Source organism: Gallinula chloropus, assembly GCF_964237585.1.
Source record: "Gallinula chloropus genome assembly, chromosome: 30".
NCBI classification, from domain to species: domain Eukaryota; kingdom Metazoa; phylum Chordata; class Aves; order Gruiformes; family Rallidae; genus Gallinula; species Gallinula chloropus.
Window position 1 is genome coordinate 373,936 of NC_140115.1, and position 19,562 is coordinate 393,497.

Here is a 19,562-nt window from a genome sequence, read left to right on the forward strand (position 1 = left end):
CCAGGCAGGATCCAGGGATTCACACAGGGAGGCACATACCAGGGGGTGGCCTGTCACTGGGAAGCTTGCCCCACCTGGCTCTGGGCCTGTGAACAATGCTGCCTGTGGTTAGAGCGTTACCCCATGGAAGAGACCCCCCTCCAGCTGAGAGAGAAAAAGACCCTTGGGAGGCCTGGCAAATCGACTCTATTGGAGCCCTTGGGAAGGCGGAGGGGAAACAAGAGTATTAGTGGGAGTGGAAATCATTTCTGGCCTAGTCCAAGCCCAGGCATTTCCAGGAGCAGCAGGAGAACACCCAGGGCGGGCCCTGACAAATTGGTTTTGCTTTCTGCCAACCCCCAGTCTGTTCATTCAGACCAGGGCAGTCATTTCACTGCTGCCAAGGGGCAGGAGTGGGCCAAGGAAGGAGGAGTCAGGTGGGGATTTCACCCCCCGTGTTACCCCCAAGCTAATGGGATAGTGGGGAGAACTAATGGGCTTTTGAAAGGGTTTTTAAAAGCTCACAAGCCACACTGGGCAGAACGACTCTGGGATGCAGTTCCCCAAGTCAATGATTGCTGAGGAATAATTGGATGTCCCAACTCAATGCCTTTTGTCCAAAAACCTCCAGCTTTAATCCCCAAACCCCACACTCCCAGCACCCCAGAAAAGCCATTTTCTCTCCTGGTCTGCCAGTCTTGGTAGAAATGCCGACCATTGGGACCGTTCCCCTCATACTGGCTGAGGCCCTCAACAAATACGCTTGGAAAGCAAAAGATGCCCATGGGAAGGAAGAAAAAGTCAATACAAAGTGGATTATTCCATCCTTCTAATGACAATCTATGTCCAGTTCCTTAATACAAACTGAGTCTAGGTTTTCTCTCTTTTCTTTTCCAGATGGAATCTCTGACACCTGGTTGAAGGAATAGATGAAGCTGTTAATTGTCTGTATAGTTTAGTTAACAACTGCTTTGTTAATATTTATAGGACGTTTAGCAGACTATCACAAACATTGTTTTGGTCGACCATTCTCAACACCTTTAATATCTGGGGAAACGTTTGTGCCCCCTCTTCAGGCTGCGGTGGCAAAATGGATTTATAACTTTAGGCCAGCAGGTGCCCAACGCTTTTAACCTGAAAAATTGTTGGCCATGTGGGGGCCCTTCAGGATTTAAAGACTGGCCATGGACATTGAAGCAATATCCCCAAAATGGCTCCTGAATGATCTAAGTGACATAACCATTGGTAAAGATTCATTCTATTGGAATGAGGAAACAAATCCATGGAAAACCCCAGTTTCAGAAAAGGGGGAATATTGTCTGAATAGGAATGACAACAATGAAGGTTTTGTGGGTCACAGTGTGTGTGTTATTGGATCTTCAGGTGTGGAAATCCTTGTGTCTTCCCTGGGTGTCAACCCATTAATTGTGCAACATATAATCACTTTTCTTGTCAGAGGTGATATGTTATGGTGCATGTTGAGCAACACCACTGGTGAGCAAAACTCATCCCCTCAATGGCTAAGTTGGGATTGGGTCAATGAAACTGATCATCAAACTCAATTTGATATCTTTTGGTCTAATAGGAATGGTATGGGAGTTGAGATACTGAGGGGATCCAACCCTTTGGCTTGTGGCAGAACCTGGTTGGCATAACCAACCAGGAAGTTACCATTCCGTTTGGGAATTAAGGTCAATGACGACCTCAGTCTATATCGAGGGTGCACTGATATTTCTATAGCAGGTGGGAGTAGCCAGTCCTGGGGAAAAGACAGGTGGACCCTCCAATGTGTCATACAACATTTTGGACCTGCAACCTACAATCCTAACGAATGGATTAGGGCTGCTTGAGACCCAATCTATAATCTAAATCCCATTATTCGTCTACAAGCCATCGTAGGAATTATTACTAATGACACAGCCCATGCCCTCCATCTATTGGCCAATCAGGGGGCACAAATGTGAAGAGCAACATTAACAATCACATGGTTCTCAATGACCTGCCAGCCAAAGGAGGAGGCATTTGTGGTAATAAATGATTCTAATTGTGGTTTGAAAATAGATGACAATGGCAAGGTTGTTAAACAAACCACAGCCAGGATACAGAAGTTAGCCCATGTCCCCGTTCAAACATGGGAAGGCTGGGACATTGAGATGTTGTCCTGGCTCCCCGTTGGGCCACGGGTTAAGTGAATCCTATTTTATTTGACATGTGGATTCACCACATTGTTGTTTTTACCACGTATTATTCCATATTTTATACAATTGATTCAACATGTTGTAGCCAATAGGCAATTTGTAACTCCTGCTTCACCTGAGGGCATTAAAGAAATGCCCAACGACACCGTCAGCAGTATGGATCATATTAAATAGGGTGTTTTTACTTGCCTTTGCTTAAATCTAGAACAGAAGTTTTGAGACCCCAACAAAACATGTGCCTTAGACTAAGGGGCTGTGGAAATCCATTTTCCTACTGTGTATGCCGACCCCAACCAGAATAGACCAGGGCAGCAGAGCACATGAACCACAAAGGCCACAATCACTCTGCTTTGTATCACCAAAACCACACAGGTACCAGAATGCATAGATGTTCTGAATTGATAATTATAGAATCACAGACTGGTCTGGGCTGGAAGGGACCCCAAGGATCATGCAGTTCAACCCCCCCTGCCACAGGCAGGGCCACCAACCTCCAGGCCTGGAGCTACACAAGGCTGCCCAGGGCCCCATCCAGCCTGGCCTTGAACAAATCTAGGGATCAGGCATCCACGACATCTCTGTGCAGCCTGTTCCAGCAGGAAGAGATTTACATTTTAAGAAGTAAGAATGCAATAGTTAATTGGATGTTGTTAGCTATTGTGACCATGCTGTCTCTTTTCCTCTTTCCTCTCTTTACCTCCTGTCATTCATGCCACCGTGGCGTAACATGAACGAAACAGCCACGTGGAGCCATAGGGTGGTCTAGGGGACTGTGTCAAACAATGAAGAGACTGTGTCAGGTGTTTGTCTCAACACTGCTGGAACGTTACACCACCAGCTCTCACCACTATCAGCAGTAGAGCAACGGTCAGACCGCAAGACCAGATGCATCCTGCCTTCCTATGGACCTGAATGCAGAGCTGATTAAATTTATCCCAACCACTGTGCATGGGCCCAGACCCAGGGTCTGGAAGAGACAGGGGCCAGAGACCCCTGAAGACCACCTAAAACCTCCCAGTGATGGTATTGGGCAGACACACCACCACTGAGTGGGGGGTGCAGATAAACAAAGTAGCTCTTGCAATACGCTAATTGATTCCTGGAAGGAGTGAATACAACACAATAAAAGAACAGAGGTGACTGACATGGAAGAAACGTTGCCCCACCAGACCTGAAGACATTGGACTGACAGGACACTGCAGCTCCATGGTGGTAAATATCGCATTTCTTTTCCCCCCTTCTCTTGCACACTTGTTATTGGCCAAATAAAGTGACTTGACCCTTGACTCGGTTTTGAGTCTTAATTCTGTTCCTGAAAATTGTGAAGACCTGGTCATGACAAAACTCCTAGTTGGGCATTACTCAGGAGTTAAGCCCAGGTGCCCCAAGCCACCCAGAGCAACCTGTGGTCTTTTGGAACACAATGGTGTGTAAGCTCTGCCAAATTAGTCTGGTTTTGGATCCTGACAACTACTTGGGGAGGTTTAGGACCAGAAACATCTTTCAGCCCTCACACCTTTCCTTTGGGAGCTATTGGTGGACGTGTTGCATTTTGGAATGTGGATGCCTGTAGAGCCTGAAAATGACATCTGGCATTATTAGGACCATTCCCTTGACCAGGAATGACCTTAGTCCCAAGGATACCAGGGTTGCTTGTGGACTACCTGGGGAGGTTTCTGACCAGGAAACTTGCTCAGCCCTCGAACCTTTTGTTTGCGACCTACGATAAAGGAGGGATATTCTCCCTGGCCCTACTTATGTTATTAACTCTATAATAACAAATAGCAAATTAATTAAATCTACAATTACTTAATTGTGACAGAGGATGAAGTAAAGGCTGAGGCCTTTTTTCTCAGTCTTTAGTAGTAATAGCATTTGTCTACTGATACCCAGACCCCTGAGTGAAAAGATGGGGACAGAAAGTGGATGGAATCCCCCAGGACAACCTGGACGACTGGCACGCTGTCATGGATGGCTATGTGCTCTTTAGGAAAGACAGGCTAGGGAGGCGAGGTGGAGGAGTTGCTCTTTATGTGAGAGAGCAGCTGGAATGTATTGAGCTCCACCTGGCTGTTGCCTCTCTAGGCGTGGCGACCTGGTTCAGGAACGGCACGGTGGCCACACTCTGGCCGCTCGGGCCATCAGCTCACAGACACCAACGTGGGGGACGGCAAATGGCATTTATTAGTGAGTGGCACAGTGTTATACAGCCGAGGTTTATGATGTCATTTCCGTCCGCTTACATCACTGGCTACCTACTATTGGTTACCTGAGGAGGGGGGGGGTCCTACCTTTCCGTACAGCCCGACATCTTCCGACCGCCAGGCCCCAACTACCAACACCTGGGGAAGGATGAACCATCCGTCGAGTGCTTGTGAGTTAAAATCAAGGGGCAAACTGGTATGGGTGACCTTGTTGTGAGAGTGTCTATAGGCCCCCTGATCAAGAGGAGCAGGTTGATAGAGCATTCCATAAGCAGTTAGAAGTAGCCTCAAGATCCCGGGCACTGATTCCAATGGGGGACTTCAACTATACAGGTATTTGCTGGGCAAGCAACACGGCCAGTCGTGTGCAGTCCAGACAATTTCTGCGGTGTGTTGAAGACAATTTCCTGCTACAGATGGTGCAGGAGCCTACAAGGGGAGGGCGGGTGCTGGACCTTGTTTTCACTAACAAGGACGGGCTCGTTAGGGAAGTGAAGGTCGGGGGTTGCTTAGGACAAAGCGACCATGAAATGGTCGAGTTCAAGATCCTGGGTGGAAGAAGCAAGCCAAAAAGTAGGATAGCTCCCCTGAATTTTGGAAGAGCTAACTTGGATCTCCTCCACTACTTAATAGGGGCTATCCCGTGGGCTACGCTGTTGGAAGGAATGGGAGCCTGTGAGAGCTGGCTATTATTCAAACAGGGCTTCTTCCAATCACAGGAACGATGCATCCCTTTGAGCGGGAAATCGGGAAAGAGAGGCAGAAGACCTGCATGGATGAACACGGAGCTATTGGGTAAACTCAAAGAGAAGCAGAAGATCTATGAATTATGGAAAAAGGGTCTGAGCACCTGGGGAGAATACAGGAATGTGGTCAGGGCCTGTAGGGATGCAACTAGGAAGGCTAAATCCCCCTTGGAAATGAAGTTGGCAAGGGACATAAAGGATAATAAAAAGGGTTTCTTTAGATACATTAATAGTAAGAGGATGACCAGGGATAATGTAGGACCGTTGCTGAATGAGGAGGGTGTCCTGGTAACGGGGGATGCTGAGAAGGTGGAGATACTGAATGCTGCCTTTGCTTCGGTCTTCACTTCAAAGGCCCCCCGGGACCCACAGACACTGGATGAAAGTTGGAGTGTTTGGGAAACGAAGAATTTCCCTCTGGTTGAGGTAGGGGAGGTCCAGGAGTGGCTCAAAGGGATTAACGCACACAAATCCATGGGCCCTGATGGGTTTCATCCACGTGTGCTTTGGGAGCTGGCGGAGATGATTGCTGAGCCGCTCTCTGTCATCTTCAACAGGTCTTGGAGGACAGGAGAAGTGCCTGAAGACTGGAGGATAGCCAATGTCACTCCAGTCTTTAAAAAGGGCAAGAAAGAGGAACCTAGTAACTATAGGCCAGTCAGCCTCACCTCTGTCCCCGGAAAGGTAATGGAACAGCTTGTTCTGGATGCCATCTCCAAGCAAATGGAAGAGAAGAAGGTCATGAGGAGTAGTCAGCATGGATTCACCAAGGTGAAATCGTGCTTGACCACTCTCATAGCCTTCTATGATCTCATGACAGGCTGGGTAGATGGAGGGAGAGCAGTGGATGTCATCTACCTTGACTTCAGCAGGGCCTTTGATACTGTCTCCCATGACACCCTGATAGCAAAGCTGAGAGAACATGGGATAGATGAGTGGACGGTGAGGTGGGTTGAGAATTGGCTGTCGGACCGAGCCCAGAGGGTTGTGATTCGAGGAGCAGAATCTGACTGGAGGCCTGTGACTAGCGGTGTTCCCCAGGGCTCGGTGTTGGGTCCAGTCCTGTTTAATATCTTCATAGATATACAAGGGAATAGCATCCACCCTCAGCAAGTACCTGATGATACAAAGCTGGGAGGAGTGGCTGACACGCAAGAACACTGTGCTGCCATCCAGAGAGACCTGGACAGGCTGGAGAGCTGGGCAGGGAGAAACCAGATGAAGTTCAACAAAAGCAAGTGTAGAGTCAGGCACCTGGGAAGGAACAACCATTTGTATCAGTACAGGCTGGGGGATGACCTGCTAGAGAAGATCTCAGTGGAGAAGGACCTGGGGGTCTTGGTAGATGACAGCTTGGCCATGAGCCAGCAGTGTGCCCTGGTGGCAAAGAGAGCCAATGGGATCCTGGGGTGCATCCGGAGGAGTGTTGCCAGCAGGTCAAAGGAGGTGATCCTCCCCCTCTACTCTGCCCTGGTCAGGCCCCACCTGGAGTATTGTGTCCAGTTCTGGGCTCCTTGGTTTAAAAAGGACAGGGATGTCCTGGAGAGAGTCCAAAGAAGGGTCACAAAGATGATTAGGGTCCTGGAACATCTCCCCTATGAGGATAGGCTGAGTAAGTTGGGACTCTTCAGCCTTGAGAAGAGAACACTAAGGGGGCACCTAATTAAGGTTTATAATTATCTTAAGCAGGGGATGCAGGGGCAATCAGCCAGCCCCTTGTCAGTGGTCTGTGGGGATAGGACAAGGGGCAATGGCTGCAAGTTGGAGCACAGGAAGTTCCACACCAACATGCGGAAGAACTTTTTCACAGTGAGGGTGACAGAGCCCTGGGACAGGCTGCCCAGGGAAGTGGTGGAGTCTCCATCTCTGGAGATATTCAAGACCCATCTGGACGCCTATCTGAGTGATACTTCCTAGGGAGCTGCTTTGGCAGGGGGGTTGGACGCGATGATCTCTCGAGGTTCCTTCCAACCCCTACAATTCAATTCTGTGATGCCAGGAAAAGTGTTGGGAGTCCCAGGAGGCCAGTGAGGGAACTGCTGCTCTGTCAGAATAGCAAAGTTCTCCAGGCAGGTTTTGATCTGAAGAGACTGCTTTTCCTGCCTGTCCAGATCTCCTTAGGAGACCTCTGGACCAGCATCCATTGCAGCATGCTGCTGAACTTTCTTCCATGATCCCTTTATGTTTACATCAATAAACACATTATTGCCTCTCTCTTAAGAGTGAAGTGCATCCCTCTTACCTATCCCATCTGCGACAGTTGGGGAATGGCCTGTTGGAGAGTGACGGGGTACCTGGGGTCCTGGTAGACAGTAGGATGACCATGAGCCAGCAATGTGCCCTCCTGGGTAAGAGGAACAATGGCATCCTGGGGTGTATTGGAAAGGGTGCTCTTACCAGGTCAAGAGAGGTCTTTCTCCCCCTCTTCCCAGCCCTGGTAAGACATCACCTGGAATGTTTGGTCCAGTTCTGGGCCCCTCAGTTCAAGAAGGACAGAGAACTCCTTGAAAGAATCACAGAATCACAAGGTTGGAAAAGACCTTTAAGATCATCGAGTCCAACCATTCCTACCCTATGCTAAACCATATCCCTAACTACCTCATCTACCCTTTATTTTGACCACATCCAGGGAAGGTGACTCAACCCCCTCCCTGGGCAGCCTGTTCCAGGCCCTGACAACTCTTTCAGTAAAAATATTTTTCTAATATCCAATCTAAACCTGCCCTGGCCCAGCTTCTTGCCATTTCCCTTTGTCCTATCACCTGTTACCTGGCTGAAGAGACCATTGCCCACCTCTCAACAACCTCCCTTCAGGTAGTTGAAGGTGGTGATAAGGTCTCCCCTCAGCCTCCTCTTCTCCAATCAAAACAGCCCCAGTTCCCTCGACCGTTCCTCAGAGGATTTGCCCTCCAGCCCCTTCCCCAGCCTGGTTGTCCTTCTCTGCACTTGCTCGAGGACCTCAGTGTCTTTCTTATGGTGAGGAGCCCAGAACTGGACACAGCACTCGAGGTGTGTTGTGGGCTGAAAGAGCCCAGCTCAGGGCCACCAAGATTGTTAAGGGAGTGGAATACCTTCCTTATGAGGAAAGGCTGAGGGAGCTGGGCCTCTTGAGCTCGGAGAAGAGGAGACTGAGGGCTGACCTTATTCATGTTTATAAATATATAAAGAATCAGATTCAGGAGGACGGAGCCGGGCTCTTCTGAGAGTGATGGTCAGTGATAAGACAAGGGGCAATGGGTACAAGCTGGAGCAGAGGAAGTTCCATGTGAATGTAAAGTGGAACTTTTACACTGTGAGGGTGATGGAGCACTTGGACAGACTGCCCAGAGAGGTTGGGGAGTCTCCTTCTCTGGAGACATTCAAAGCCACCTGTATGATTTAGCCTAGATGATCCTGCTCTGGCAGGGAAGGTTGGACTGTGTGATCTTTCAAGGTCCTTTCTAACCCCCAGTGTTCTGTGATTCTGTGGCACTACTTCTATCACCTGTTGCAAAGTCTCCTTTACCTTCAGAAGTGCCATTCCCATCTCCTTACTTTAGCGGGGGGTGGGGCTGGTGTTGGGCTTTTTACAGTGTAGGACAAAGGCATTTTCTCCTCATTCCCTTTCCTGCTATTCCAAACACACCTGCTTTATTTCTATCCATGCCAGTCCCTTCCCTTCTGCAGATGAACAAGCTCAGGGACAACAGCTCATTCCCAGGAGCAAAATGAGCCAGCAGAAGAAGGATGAGGCAAAGCAAGATGGCCAATACGAGATTGAACATGGCTGATCTCAGCACTGGCATAAAGGAGACCTTTCTCCTGCCAAGCACTTACTTGCACACCCCCTCAGCACCATATTGCCCCCTGCTACAGCAGGGTTATGAGGGGTTGCATGGTATTTGGGGGTATAAACATGCTTGGGGAGTTAAGATAGGGCTGGAGGGGCGGGGGGGACACTTACTGTTGCTGGGGGGGTGTAGGGATTGAGGCAGGGTCTTGGTGTAATTTGAAGGTGAAAAGGAAGGGGTTTGGAGGAGTAATGTGGTGCTGGTGGGTATAGAGTTTGCTGGGTTATTAATGTTTGGCTGGGGGGGCTTAAGTGGTGCTGAGGAACCCATTAGTGCTGGGGAGGTGGGGTGTGGGGGACGCAGGGTATTTCTACGGGGAACATGGGAGGATTTTTTGGGGGAAGGGTGGAGTTTGAGGTTTATGGGGGCATTTGAGGGGCAACAAGGCGTACTAGGTAGGTTTAAGGCTGGGCTGGATGTGGGGGTTAAATTGGGGGAAACCCATAGGTGGTCAGGGAGGTGTTTTGGGGGGAGGTATAGTACGTACTGGGGAGAGATATGTTGGGACTTGAGGGGGAAAATAGGAGGTTTGGGGTTATGGGGAGTGTTGGGGGACACCAATGGTGCTGGGGGTTTAACACAGTGCTGGGGAGTGAGGGGCGGCACCAATGGGTTCTGTAGGGAGCCTGGGGGTGGTGTAGGCAGTGCTGGGGGTGTATGAGTGGGATTTCTTTGGGGGGAGCAGGGGGTCAAGGGGGATACAGGGGGGTGGAGGGTGCCTGCCAGGGTGCCTGGGAAGGGTTGAGGGTGGGCTGGGGGGCAGGATGAAGGTGTGGAGGGCACCCATGATTGCAGAAGGGAGGGCATCTGGAGGGTGTAGAGGAGTGTTTGGGTGAGATATGAGGGGATTTGGAGGTGAAAATGAAGGGGTGGGGGTAATTAGGTTTTGGGGATCCACCAGGGGTGCTGGGAGGGTTAATTGTGGGGGCACCCATGCGTGATGGGAGGGGTGTGAGGATGTTGTACAAGGGTTCTGGGGGTGGATATGGGTGAACCTGTGGGGGAAAAGGGGAGGTTCAGGGTAGTAATATGGTGCTATATGTTCCAGCTATACCAGCACCCACCTTCCAACCTGTTAAACGTCCAGCCGTACATCCCAAGCAAAAAGTTGTGAGGGAGACAGACGTTCCTGGCCTGAAACTTCCCCAGGAGTACACAAGCAGCCCCATAAACCTTGAGGCTCATGAATTCCCAGCCAAGGGAACAGTCCTAACAGTGCCAGTGGTCATTATCAGGCTCTTCCATAGTCCAACATGGAACATGCTGAACGTCCAGCAATGGAGTCCCAGGGTCTCTAACACCTATTGCTGGTATTTCATTGGAGGCACCACAAGTTGGAGAGACACCTGCAAGCACATGTGGACCATTAAAAAGATGGAGTTTCCCTTCAAAAAGACCTCGACAAACCTGCACAGGTGACCTAAAACTGGCCAAAGAGGGTATTCCATGCCAATTCCATCAAGCTCAGCATAAAGGGGGCTGGTGGGGGGGAGGAGCGCAGGGCTCTGAGCTGTAGGGCCTGAGCTGTGTGGTTTGGAGAGAAACTGCACTGGGCATCATCAGTGTGCTATAATTTACTATTTTTTATTGTTTGATTTTCCCTCCCTTCCCCCTGTCTCCAATCCCTCCCAGCCCACATCCTCCTCCTAGAGAGAACGTGGCCTCTTGATGTCCAGCTCTTGACTGGAACAAAACCATGACAAAAGGTTCCAGCACAACACCCACACATCAAGACAGGCTCAGACATGACAGGTGGAGAACAGGCTGCAGGGAGAAGAATTGGTCATTCCAGGGGATGCCATAGCAGTCAGAGGTGCTGAACAGGAATCTGGCCATGAGCACATTGGGCTGCACTGGGAGGAGAGTGGCCACGCAGACAAGGACCCTTCTTGTCCATCTGGACTCAGCACCAGTGAAGACACCTCTGGAGCAGTCAGTCCCAGTGTGGGGCTCCCCAGTCTGGTGGAATGTGAAGAAACCCTCACGTGGTCACAGAAAGTCTGACCAGATACAGTTAGGGGTCTTGTGTGGAGAGGCTGAGAGACCCAGGGTTCTTTAGCCTGGGGAAGGGGAGGCTGAGGGAAGCCCTCTTGTGCTACAGGGAAAGTACCTAAGAAAGGAAGTCAAGGTGAAACTGCAGCTTTGAAAGTCAGAGTGGACGTGAGGATAAAGAAATGTCATTCTGAGGGTAGTGCTGTGGTGTAAAATGTCACTTTGAGGAAGTGTGGATGAGCTGGTGGGTTTGTGTTTGTGGGAACAGCTGGCAAGGATGGAGACACAGCAGTGCAGGCAGGGACATCATGGGGTGAGAGCATGGTTGGGAAGGGGATAATGTGCCTTCAGGGACACAGGCACAGGTGAGGGGAACTGTAAGATGGACTGTGGTACAGATGGCCAAGGGTGCTGAACAGGCTGAAAGGGCCAGATAGAAACAAGGTCTTTGTCCCTTTGGCTGTGGCTGATGTCCCTGACACAGAGGCCTCAGAGGAGAAACATTGTCCTCGTAGCCGTGGAGCATGGTTACCTCCTTGCACCCATGCCAGGGGAGGACACCATGTATTAAACCCCTGTCCTTCCATGGGGTCACACTCCCCACATCCAAAGGAAGAGCCCTTAGGCACAGGTGGGGGTCAGGATCTCCCTGCCCAGGGGCTGGGGCTCAGCACTTGGCATTGCTGCTTCATCAGACAAACCCAGTGTGTCCTCAGCATCAGAGCTGCCTGTGCTTTGCCTGGGTTTGTCCTCATGGCCTCCAGTTGTCTGCTCTAACGAGCCCACAGGGAGGCTTTGTCAGGAATGGCTCCCAGTGGGGCCTGTTAGTGCTTCAAGGTACTTTCGGCATTCCTCCTGACTTGAACTTCTTAGAGAAGTTTCTTCATTCTCCTCTTGGTATCTTGAGTTCTGTGGACTCTGAAGAAAAGACACCATGGGGCTCATTAACATCCAGAAATCCCTTAAAACCATGGCACTTCAACACATTTTAATTAAAAAAATAAGACTTTTATGACTAATTGGAGAGGTTTTATTTGAGTGATGAAAACTTCAAAGGAGTTTCACAATGGAGGTTTTTTTCATAGAAAAAATACTTTCCGTCATATCTCAGTTCATGGAAGAAAGTTCAGCAGCATGCTGCAATGGGGGCTGGTCCAGAGGTCTCCTGAGGAGATCTGGACAAGCAGGAAAAGCCGTCTCTGAAGGTCCAACCCTGTCTGGAGAACCTTGCTCTCCCCCAAGCCCAGCAGTTCCCTCACTGGCCTCCTGGGACTCCCAACACTTTTCCTGGCAGCATCTCTGCTCACAGGCACAGACAGATTTCTCTGACAACAAACAGCAGTTCAACATGACACAGTTTAATACCCATGAAATCTCTCTCCTCAGCTGCCTGCTACGGCCAAGCAGCGTGTGAAGGGGGTCAGCTTTCAGAGGAGATTCTCTCCCAGAACAGTTTGAATCAGATACATAGAAAGGTCACTGATCAACACACCGACCTTCTGACAGAACAGTTCATTAGACTTCTGAGAGATGGGATGTTTCCAGCTCTCTGAATCTCAAAGCAGATACCAGAGAGCTGAACGGCATCTGAACGACTCAAGAGCAAGAGGAGGTGAAAACCTGTGAGCAAAGTGAAGTTCAGACATCCAGCCAATCTGCTGAAAAGATGCCCTTCATCATGGCCATATCATCAGGATAGGTGGAAACACATGAATGATGAGAGATGAAAGAGACAGACTGGTGGTAATGCAGGTACAGGGTAAGGTGAGTGTATCTTCCGCTGCCAGCGGTACCAATCCTGGGTATTTCTGTTCTGACATGGAGGGAAATTATTGTCATTTCCAAATAAGTAGTTGAGAGATTCATCTGATGAAAATGTGCTTGCAAATATATTTATAAATATATGGGGAAAAAAATAAGAAGGAACAGCATGTCATTACACAGTGTCTGTGTCCCACAAGACCAGGTGATACTTCATTATGAATGGGATGAATTTGGCCCAATAATATCATATCTTACATGAACCAGGAAGAAAAAAAACCCCACAAAATTAAAAACCCTAATAAATATAGACTAAGTATAACAGGAGATACATGGCCAGAATTATGAAGAAGAAGATGAGTAGTATGTTATTGCTGCTTAGAATGATCCAGTCATCAGTTTCCACATGGCATCCTTGAGCTCCTGGTTCCTCATGCTGTAGATCAGGGGGTTCACTGCTGGTGGAAACACTGAGTAAAGAAATGCCACTACCAGGTCCAGAAATAGGGAGGAGATGGAGGGGGACTTCAGGTCAGAAAACATGCCAGTGCTGAGGAACAAGGAGACCACAGCCAGGTGAGGGAGGCAGGTGGAAAAGGCTTTGTGCTGTCCCTGCTCTGAGGGGATCCTCAGCACAGCCCTGAAGATCTGCACATAGGACACCACAATGAACACAAAACACCCAAAAGCTAAACAGACATTGAACACAATGACTCCAGTTTCCCTTAGGTAGGCATTTGAGCAGGAGAGCTTGAGGATCTGGGGGATTTCACAGAAGAACTGGTCAACAGCATTGCCCTTGCAGAGGGGCAGTGAAAATGTGTTGGCTGTGTGCAGCACAGCATTGAGAAACCCACTGCCATAGGCAGCTGCTGCCATGTGGACACAAGCTCTGCTGCCCAGGAGGGTCCCGTAGTGCAGGGGATGGCAGATGGCAACGTAGCGGTCATAGGCCATGACAGTGAGAAGACAGAACTCTGTGGCAATCAAAAACACAAAGAAAAAAATTGAGCCACACATCCTGTGTAGGAAATGGCCCTGGTGTCCCACAAGGAATTGGCCAGGGATTTGGGAACAGTGGTGGAGATGCTGCCAATGTCAGTAAGAGAGAGGTTGAGGAGGAAGAAGTACATGGGGGTGTGGAGGCGGTGGTCACAGGCTATGGTGATGATGATGAGGCCATTGCCCAGGAGAGCAGCCAGGTAGATGCCCAGGAAGAGGCAGAAGTACAGGAGCCTCAGCTCCCGTGTGTCTGCAAAGGGCAGGAGGAGGAACTGGCTGATGGAGCTGCTGTTGGACATCTGGTGCTGTGAACTGTGAAGAACTATCAGAGGAGGAAAAGGCACAGTGAGAAGTTAGGGAACTCTTCTTTGAGGAAAACCTCTTCCAATTCACATTGACTCTGTATTCAGGAAGAACATTGACTCTCTGGATTCAGGAAGATATTGGGCAGGTCCCTTTCGGGAGGTCTGCTTTGTGCTGGCTTGAGCGTGCCACTGCTGGGAGGAGGGTTGGCTGTGGCTCTCAAGAACTCAGTCCTGCCTGGCAGCGGTCAGTAAACAGTAGGATGGTGTGATCTCAGACTAAATCCCCTGTGGATAGGAAGGAGCTTTTCAGAACTGTCACTCCAGTTTCACCCAAGGACAGAGGAGAGCTTTGGAGATTTGGTTTTCTTCTGATTGTAACTAAGAAGTGTTTCTTGTGTCAGAACTGCAGTGCCAGTGAAACCTTCCCCTGAGTGCAGAGTGGGGAGAGCTGCTCTGTCCATCAGCCCTGGTCTCAACTGCCCTGTCTGTGCTGGATGCTCTGTGATCACACCCTGGTGTTCCTATAGAATATCGGTGTCTGCACTGTGGGGGATATCAGGGAGGTACCAAATCCCCACTGCCAGGGCATTTCTTGGAGCATCTCCTTCTTTCTCCCTCCCTGACAACATCTCCGCTGCCTGGAGCTGTCCCTACAGCTGCTTCTCTTGGCCCATGTCACCTCCTGCTCTGTACCCACAGACCTCATCCAACCTGTCCTACAGCTCAGCATCAGGGCACTGCCCCAGGCAACCTTTGTGTGTTCTGGGATCTGGAAATCCTCTGATGTGGACTTTCTAGAGAGGAGAAATAAGTTCTAATATACCACATCCAGCACAGCCCACTGGAGAGGTAAAGTCAAAGCAAAGCCTGTCCCAGGCAGGAAAATTCTTCCTTGATGTTATTTTTGGAATTCCCTTTGGAATTTCTCAAGGATCAGCTGGAGCTGGGAGCAAAGTTGACCTATGTAGCACTTTATTGCAGTAGAAGGACGTTAGGGTGCTCTTCCCTTGGTCACTCCTTCAACCCAGAGGTCCTTGTCTGTCCCTGTGGAAAGCTCACCAGTCAGCAGCAGAGTCCCTTCCCCAGCACACAACCCCCGGGGTGAAGGGACCCTGCTCATAAGGACAGCCCTGGGCACCCCTGGGTGCACACGCTGCTTCACACCTCTGCAGCCATGCCCAGGAGAAGACAGCTGTCCTGCCCTGTCCCTCTGATGGGGCAGAAGGGCATCCCTTCCAGGCAGCACTTTCTGGTCCAACAGAGAACCTGTCCTCCTGACAGACCCCACACACTGTCCCTTGTTCCAGCTTTAGGAGATCCCTCCAGGAACAGAACCTGCATTGCCCTGCACCCACAGACATACCAGGCAGAGTGCTGTGGAGATTTCTCCTCCAGTGAGCTCTCAGCATCCATCAGCTCTCTCAGCCTCACAGGTGTCCCCTTGGTGCCTACAGGCAGTGTCCCCAGCCCTGTGTGCTTGGCAGAGGAGCTGCTCCTGGACAGAGCTGTCTCTTGTCAGGGCTGCTGGGTTCCAGTGAGCTCCCTCCATCCCAGGAGCCCAGCCCAGCTCACAGCAGAGGAGCAGGCGAATACGTCACATACTCCATTCCCCAGTGTCCTGTGAGGTGTCCCTGGAGATCCAAGGAAACTAATTGGAAAGACACTAAGTCTTTACTGACTTTCTCTCCCCTGGGTGGGTAGAAATCCTTGTGTCCAGCAGAATCATTTCTCCTGATCAAACCAGAGCTGGGCAGTACAATCACCTTTCCTTGTTCTCGTGTAAGACACGATCCCCAGGTAGCAACTCTTTCCCCCTCTTGGAGTCACTGCAGACCCCTCATCCTCGCTTTGCAGCCCTGGGGCTGGAAGGGGATGCAGCTCTGACCTATGGCTGCCACAAACCCACCTGTGCTGGGATTCCTCTTGTCACAGTTCTGGTGGCACAAATAGCCTCCTTCTGGTCCCAGCTCCCATGGGAATTACTGAGGGTGGAGGCAAGTTGTCATTAACTCTTCTCCATGAGAGTGAGCCTCATCAGATGGAAACAGGGTGTCACCCCGATTTGCTGTACCCATAACTGAAGACCAGGAATGACTCTTTGGGAGCCCATGCCAGAGGCTTCTGCTCCTCATGCACACCTGGGAGTTTGAGAGACAGATGAATATTTTAGTTTTCCTTTTCATAAATCTCTCAGTTAGGGGTCTTGTGTGGAGAGGCTGAGAGACCCAGGGTTCTTTAGCCTGGGGAAGGGGAGGCTGAGGGAAGCCCTCTTGTGCTACAGAGAAGGAACCTAAGAAAGGAAGTCAAGGTGAAACTGCAGCTTTGAAGGTCAGAGTGGACGTGAGGATAAAGAAATGTCATTCTGAGGGCAGTGCTGTGGTGTAAAATGTCACTTTGAGGAAGTGTGGATGAGCTGGTGGGTTTGTGTTTGTGGGAACAGCTGGCAAGGATGGAGACACAGCAGTGCAGGCAGGGACATCATGGGGTGAGAGCATGGTTGGGAAGGGGATAATGTGCCTTCAGGGACACAGGCACAGGTGAGGGGAACTGTAAGATGGACTGTGGTACAGATGGCCAAGGGTGCTGAACAGGCTGAAAGGGCCAGATAGAAACAAGGTCTTTGTCCCTTTGGCTGTGGCTGATGTCCCTGACACAGAGGCCTCAGAGGAGAAACATTGTCCTCGTAGCCATGGAGCATGGTTACCTCCTTGCACCCATGCCAGGGGAGGACACCATGTATTAAACCCCTGTCCTTCCATGGGGTCACACTCCCCACATCCAAAGGAAGAGCCCTTAGGCACAGGTGGGGGTCAGGATCTCCCTGCCCAGGGGCTGGGGCTCAGCACTTGGCATTTCTGCTTCATCAGACCAAGCCAGGGTGTCCCCAGCATCAGAGCTGCCTGTGCTTTGCCTGTGTTTGTCCTTATGGCCTCCAGTTGAGAGGTGTAAGATGTTCATGAGGAGGCTTTGTCAGGAATGGCTCCCAGTAGGGCCCATGAATACTTCAAGGTGCTTTGGGCATTAGGTCTGACTTTGACATTTTGAGAGGTTTCTTCAGTGTCCTCTTAGTATCTGAGGTCTTTGGACTCAGAAGAAAAGACACCATGGGGCTCATGAAAATACAGAAAGCCTTAAAAAACATATCTCTTCAAGTGCTTTTCATAAAAAATCCAGACTTTACAAATAATCGGATTATAGTGAGGTATTTAATTATGAACAGTTCAAAGGAATATTACAATGGAGGATATTTTCCCTTCACGGGTATTTTCTGTCATGGCTCATTTGATAGAGGAGGTGACAGCAGCATTCTGTGATGGGTATCAGTCTCCTAAGGAGATCTGGACTGGCAGGAAAAGCAGACTCTTGAGACCCAACCCTGCATGGAAAACCTTGCTCTTCCCCAAGCCCAGCAGTTCCCGCTCTGGCCTCCTGGGACTCCCAACACGTTTCCTCACAACATCTGTGCTCACAGGCAGGGACAGATTTCTCTGACAACAAACAGCAGTTCAACATGATCCAGTTGAAATCTCTCTCCTCAGCTGCCTGCTACAGCCAAGCAGCATGTGAAGGGGGTCAGCTTTAAGAGGAGATTCTCTACCAGGACAGTTTTATTCAGATACATAGAAAGGTCACTTAGCAACACCCTGATCATCTGATAGAACAATTCATTGGACTTCTGAAAGACGAGATGTTTTCCAACTCTCTGGAGCTCAAAGTATAAACCAGAGAGCTGAGCAGCATCTGAATGACCAAAGAGCATGTGGAGGTAGAAACCTGTTAAAAACTGCTGAAATTCATCTGATCTGCAGAAAAGATGTCCTTAGGAATGGCTCTATGATCAGGAGATGTGGAAACACCTGAATGCTGGAAATGAATGAGACAGACTGGCATTAATGCAGGTGGAGGAGAAGGTGAATATTTCTTCTGCTTCGATGTCTGAGTCAAACAACATCACGAGATCCTACATTAGGAATGGGATGAACATGGGCGATGTTATTAAAGCGTAGACAAACTGAGAGTAAAAAATCCCCAACAACTAATAAACCCACTAGATACAGATTGATCCTAACATGAGTAACCAAGGCCAGCAATGTGCAGAAGACGAGCTGCTTAGAAACATCCAGTCCTCAGTTTCCACATGGCATCCTTGAGCTCCTGGTTCCTCATGCTGTAGATGAGGGGGTTCACTGCTGGTGGAAACACTGAGTAAAGACATGCCAATACCAGGTCCAGAAATCGGGAGGAGATGGAGGGGGGCTTCAGGTTGCCAAAGACGGATGTGCTGAGAAACAGGGAGACCACGGCCAGGTGAGGGAGGCAGGTGGAAAAGGCTTTGTGACGTCCCTGCTGAGAGGGGATCCTCAGCACAGCCCTGAAGATCTGCACATAGGACACCACAATGAACACAAAACATCCAAAACTGAGACAGACACTGACCACAATGAGTCCAGTTTCCCTGAGGTAGGCATCTGAGCAGGAGAGCTTGAGGATCTGGGGGATTTCACAGAAGAACTGGTCAACAGCATTGCCATGGCAGAGGGGCAGTGAAAATGTGTTGGCTGTGTGCAGCACAGCATTGAGAAACCCACTGGCCCAGGCAGCTGCTGCCATGTGGACACAAGCTCTGCTGCCCAGGAGGGTTCCATAGTGCAGGGGGTGGCAGATGGCAACGTAGCGGTCATAGGCCATGACAGTGAGAAGACAGAACTCTGTGGCAATCAAAAACACAAAGAAAAAAATTGAGCCACACATCCTGTGTAGGAAATGGCCCTGGTGTCCCACAAGGAATTGGCCAGGGATTTGGGAACAGTGGTGGAGATGCTGCCAAGATCAGTAACAGAGAGGTTGAGGAGGAAGAAGTACATGGGGGTGTGGAGGTGGTGGTCACAGGCTATGGTGATGATGATGAGGCCATTGCCCAGGAGAGCAGCCAGGTAGATGCCCAGGAAGAGGCAGAAGTGCAGGAGCTGCAGCTCCCATGTGTCTGCAAAGGCCAGGAGGAGGAACTGGCTGATAGAGCTGCTGCTGTTGGACATCTGCTGTTAAGTGTGGAGACCTGTCCAAGGAGGAAAAGGCACAGTGAGAAGTTAGCAACTCTTCCTTGAGAAAAAACTCTTCCAATTCTTTAAAGAACACCCTTCGATTTTTTTTCTGGATTCAAGAAGAATTTTGGAAGGTCCCTTTTGGGAGGTCTGCTTTGTGCTGGCTTAAGCGTGCCACTGCTGGGAGGAGGGTTACTGTGAGGTCAGGAGAACTCAGTCCTGCCTTGCAGCAGTGAGTAAACAGAAGGATGGCCACATGTCAGACTAAATCCCCTTTGGATAGGAAGGAACTGAGGGGTGTTTATCCTGTCAGGACTCCCTGACATTGCTGCTGCAGTGCCAGTGAAACCTTCCCCTGAGTGCAGAGTGGGGAGAGCTGCTCTGTCCATCAGCCCTACTCTCAGCTGCTCTGTCCTGGATGCTCTGTTCTCACACCCTGTTGAACAAACTGGACCCCACAGAGAGCTGAGGAATCCAGTCTCACAGGGCAGAGCTCCAAAGCC

General features: G+C 50.0%; 1 pseudogene across 1 annotated transcript; it reads right to left on the reverse strand.

Moving 5' to 3' along the window:
* Window positions 1-18,127: 18,127 nt before the first annotated feature.
* On the reverse strand, window positions 18,128-19,053 carry LOC311202396 (olfactory receptor 14A16-like; annotated as a pseudogene). Its single transcript has one exon. The product of its transcript is annotated as an olfactory receptor 14A16-like (transcript).
* Between the last annotated feature and the right edge of the window lie 509 nt (window positions 19,054-19,562).